A 5,000-nucleotide genomic window follows, 5' to 3' on the forward strand; every position below is an offset into this window, starting at 1 on the left:
GAAAAAAAAAGGATTAATGAAAGAAAATAAGCCATTGTCGACAAGAATTAAAATTGGTATGGATTACAACGACACGCGGATTACAAGAGAAATCCCCTCTCCCCCCCTTTCCCTCCTCCCTCCTCCCTCTCCTCGTACCCTCTCCCCCCTCCCCGTAACCCCCACTCCCCCTCCCCGTAGCCCCCCCCCCCCCCGTCCTGTCATTCACCGTGAATCTTGCATAATAGCATCGTTGTGTCAATAAAAGGAGATCAACAACAGCTGGAATTTTCTCAAAATCCTTTAAGCTTCGATTTAGGGGAAGGGCAAGGGGAGGGGGGGGAAGAGGGGGGAGTAGGAGAAAGGAAGGGGGGAGAAGAATGGAGGAGGAGGAAGGGAGAGGGAGGTGAAAGGAGGAGGAGGAAGGGAGAGGGAGGTGGAAGGAGGAGGAGGAAGGGAGAGGGAGAAGGAGAGAGGAGGAAAAAAGGAGAGGGAGGTGGAAGGAGAAAGGGAGAGGAAAAGGAGAAAGGAAGGGGGGGGAGGAAGAGAAAGGGAGAGGGAGAAAGAGGAAAGACGAGAGAAGAGTAGGAGGGAGGATGAGAAAGGAAGGGGAAGAAGGGATAGGAAGAGGCCGGAGGAGGGGGGGGGGGAGAAGCAAGGACGAGGATAATGCAGTAACAATCGAACAGTAGGAAGAGAGACGAAGGCCAATAATAAACATAAAGAGAGTAAAAGTAAAGGGGGTGGAGGGAGGAAAATCCTCGACGGGCCAACAAAGAAGAGGAAAAGAGGAAGATAAAGATAAAAGATCAAGCAACGAAAGAAAGAAAGAAAAAAACACAAGAAAGAAAGAAACATCGCTTCATAATTTGTTGTTTTTTTTAAATCGATCTACTCTCATTAAAAAAAACATAATAAAAACACAAATAAAAAAAAGGGAGACACACAAAGATATTAACAAATCCCGCCCATAACTCGCCGAGGGAGCCGCCACCCAATCAGCGATGGTGTTCAGCCGCAATAAAAAATAATGGACACCCCGAAGGCAGCAACATACCACGTGGCCTCCGGATCCATCAAGCCTTCTGTCCTCCTCCCTCCCCCCCCCCCCTTTTTCCCAACCTCCTCCCCATCTTCCCTCGCCTCCCCTCTCCCCACCTCGCCCTCATCTTCCCTCGCCTCCCCTCTCCCCACCTCGCCCTCATCTTCCCTCCCCTCCCCTCTCCCCACCTTACCTATCTTCCTTCCCCTTCTCTCTCCCCATCTCCCCACCTCTCTCCCCTTCCCTCCCCTCTCCCCACTTCCCCACCTCTCTCCCCTCCCCTCTCCCCATCTCCCCCTTGCCATTACTTCACTTTAACCACCTCCCTCATCTTTCCCCATTTCATCTCTCCTTTCTTTCCCTCTCTCCACCTCCTTTTCCGTTTTCCTCACTGAGTTTCCTCTTCCTTGTTTCTTCTCTCCTCAGCTCCCTTTCCCTTTCCCTTCCCCACTTCCCTCTTCCTTTCTCTCCTCCCTCTCCTTTCCCTACACTTCCCTTTCCCCTCCTTTCCTTCTTTTCCTTCCTCCAACTTCCCCATTCCTTCTTCTCCCTCTCCCTTCTCCCTACTTCCCTCTCCTCTCCTCTCCTCTCCTCTCCTCTCCTCTCCTCTCCTCTCCTCTCCTCTCCTCTCCTCTCCTCTCCTCTCCTCTCCTCTCCTCTTCTCCCCCTCCCTCCTCTCCTTCCTCTCCCTTTCCCCCACTTCCCTCCCCTCTCCTCTGCTCTCCTCTCCTTCCTCTTCTCCCTCTCCTTTCCTCTCCTCTCCTCTCCTCCCTCCCCCCTTAAGTCTCTATTATTTCTTCCAACTCCAGCTCATCGCCAATGCACCGTCATCATCGCTGGGGAGATCATCATCGTCTGTTACTCTCTACTGTCATCAAAATTAATTTCAACAACACCCGTGATAGAGAGAGAAGAAAAAATAAATGGTTTTAACGATTTTTTTTTTTTTCTTTAACGATCGTCACGGCCTCTGGCTTACTTCCCTCCCCCCCACCCTTTCCCTTTACCCCTTACCCCCTCCTCCCCCCTTAGCTCGAAGGGATGAGGATTTTTTTTCTTTTTCCTTTTTCTTTTTTTCTTTTTTTTACTTTAATCCTCTGCTCAAGGTTGCAATTGCCTGCCAGGGTACGCAACCTCCCCGAGTTCCCTGCTTAGATTAAATCAGGTTCATATTATATCCTTTTATGTTAATTACTCGACCGCCTTCACAACCCCCCCCCCCCACACACACACTTCTCTCATTACTCTCCTTGCTTTCCCATCATCTCTCCCCCCCCCCACCTCTCTCTGCCCCCTCTCTCCCCCTCCTCCCCCTGCTTCCCTCCCCCCATCACCAAGTCTCCTAAAAACTTTAATTGTTTATCCTATACCATTTTCCTTTCTGACCCCTTTGCCTTTAAAAAAAGAAAAGAAAAAATAAATCATTTTTTTAAACAAGGCCCCTTTACGGATCGTAAACACCAGCGTAAACAAGACCATAAAACTGACCGAAACAAAACCCTTATTTAGCTATAAACACGACGATTAATCCACTAGACACTCAGTTACCAATCATCCGTATACAAAGACCATTATTCACTATAAAATAACTTCAGAATCGGCCGGTGGATTCACTCTACACGGAAAGTACTAATAATTCATTAAAAAAAATCATTATCTATTGTAAAATAGCCTAAAAAATCAGCCGTTGAATCGATCTTTTTACTAAAATCATAACAAACAGATTTCGTTGTCGCCAAAAGACAGAAGAAATAAATAAAACAGAAAATTATCATAATACATTTTTCTCTGTTTATCCCTTTGTCTGTCTCTGTATCTGTGTCTGTCTGTCTGTCTGTCTGTCTGTCTTACTGTCTGTCTGTCTGTCTGTCTGTCTGTCTTACTGTCTGTCTGTCTGTCTGTCTGTCTGTCTGTCTGTCTGTCTGTCTGTCTGTCTGTCTGTCTGTCTGTCTGTCTGTCGCAGATCCTCGCCTCTCCTTTCCGTCTGGTATAAAATGGGATAACAACACAGGGAAAATAATAAAGGAAAGAATGAGACAGAGGGATAAATATATGTAATAACCGGTCTATCGGCTGACGCAACTTGGAGGGAGTGAAGAAAAGGGGAAGAGGGGGAGAGGAGGGGAGGGGAAGAGAGGAGGAAGGATGAGGAGGTGGGAAGGAGGAGGATGGGTGGAGGAGGAGGGAAGGGAGGAGGAGAGGAAAGGAAAGAGGAGGAGGAGGAAAAAGGGAGGAGGAGGGAAGGGGAGGAGGAGGAGGGGGGGAGAGGGAAGGGAGGAGGAGGAAGGAGGAGGAAGGGGAAAGGGGATGAGGAGGAGGAAGGAGGAGGAGGAGGAGGAGAGGAGGAAGAGGAAGGAGTGAGGAGGAGAGGAAAGGGGGGGATAAAGGGGAAAGGGGGAGGTAGGAGATGAGGGAGGAGGGGAGGGAGGAAAGGGGGAGGAGGGAGGGAGGGGAGAAGGTGGAAGAGGAAAGGGGGGGGGAGAGGAGGGCCGGGGGAGAGGAGAAAGGGGGGGGAAAGGAGGCGGTGTGCGGAGGCGGACGACTTTCGGAGAGCGGCTCGCGGCGTCCGCGCGCCCCGGCTGGAGGCTTCCTGCTTCGGCGCGGGGCCTTCGCTCGTGGCGCGGGCCGGGTGCGCGGCCCTAAGGGGCTGGGGGGGGTCCGCTCCGTTCGTCTCGGCGGCGGCGTGCGCCGGGGGCGTTTGGGGGCGTCTTCTTTCCCCTCTTCGGTTCTGAGTTTTCGCTTGCTTCCCGGCCGGTCGGCGTGTCCCCGGGGCGTCGCCCTTTTTTCCGTCGTGCGTCTCTTCGGGGCCTTCCCTCATCCTCCCGTCGCCGCCAGCGGGTTCGCCGCGCCGGGGCCCCCCCCCCGCGGCGGGGCCTCCCCAAACCGCGTCCCAAGGGGAAAACACACCCAACTTCCTCCTCGTTCCCCCCCACCCCCCACCGCAGCCCGCCGTCTTTTCAAATTTGTGCATCTTTTTTTCGTGAAAAAATCGAAAAAAGTTAAAAAAAAAGGAAGGAGGCGGAGAAAAGGAAGAGAGAGGAAAAGAGAGAGGAGAGAGGCGAGGGGAGAGAGAGGAGCGGAGAGATAGAGAGTGGAACATGAGAGACCGGCAAGAGAGAAAAGTTGAGAGAGAGAGAGAAGAGAATGGAGAGAGAGAGAGAGATGAGAGAGAGAGGAGAGAGAGGAGAAAAGAAAGAGAGAGGGAAAAAATTACACGTTGGTAGCGACGTATATCAAGTTAATTTGTGTACACGCCCCCCCCCCCTTCCCCCCCATGTAAAAATACGAGCGTAGTTCATGCGACTTTCAAACTTATCTTGAGTGAAGATAATAAAAAAAAAAATGAATGGTAACATAATAACGAATTTACTTGACCACAGAACAAACGGTGACCAGGAAAGTAACAATAGAAATATAATTATATTGTAAATTCTCTCTAAAGACGAAATTAAAAAAATAATGAATATAATAAAAACGTAAATAAGTAAACAAATAAATAGGTTAATACATACGAAAACATACAAATCAGTAGATAACGCGAGAAAGGATACTAAAAGAAAAGAAGAAGAAGAAAAAAGAAACGAAGAAGAAAAAAAAAGAAAAAAGAAAAAAAAAAAGAAGAAGAAAAACAAAAAAGAAGAAGAAGAAGAAGAAGAAGAAAATGAAGAAAAAGAAAAAGAAGAAAGAGAAAGAGAAAAAGTAAAATAAAAAGAAGAAGAAAAGTATATTAACAAGAACAAGAACAACTAAACAAACAAAAAAACCTTGAGCAAACAAGACGAAACTTCTGACAGAAAAAAACGAGAAAGGATGAACAAAAAATGAAAAGAAATAAGGGGGTTGGAGGGAACTAAGTTCAAAGATCGATGAACACAGGAGAAAACGAGGGAAAAAGGGGAGCGATCGATGTAGGGAAATGGAAGGGGGAAAGGGGGGGGGGGAAGGGCGGTCCCCCAATTATATATACGCAGCCCTCTAT

The 5,000-nt window shown here is 48.8% G+C and overlaps 1 protein-coding gene across 1 annotated transcript in view; it reads right to left on the reverse strand.

Annotated features, from left to right (window-relative positions):
- LOC125029276 (GAS2-like protein pickled eggs) overlaps positions 1-5,000 on the reverse strand; it is a 190,514-nt gene that overhangs the window by 116,704 nt on the left and 68,810 nt on the right. The gene's annotated exons all lie outside the window — the stretch shown is intronic.

Source organism: Penaeus chinensis, chromosome 9 (genome assembly GCF_019202785.1).
Source record: "Penaeus chinensis breed Huanghai No. 1 chromosome 9, ASM1920278v2, whole genome shotgun sequence".
In the NCBI taxonomy this organism is placed as follows: domain Eukaryota; kingdom Metazoa; phylum Arthropoda; class Malacostraca; order Decapoda; family Penaeidae; genus Penaeus; species Penaeus chinensis.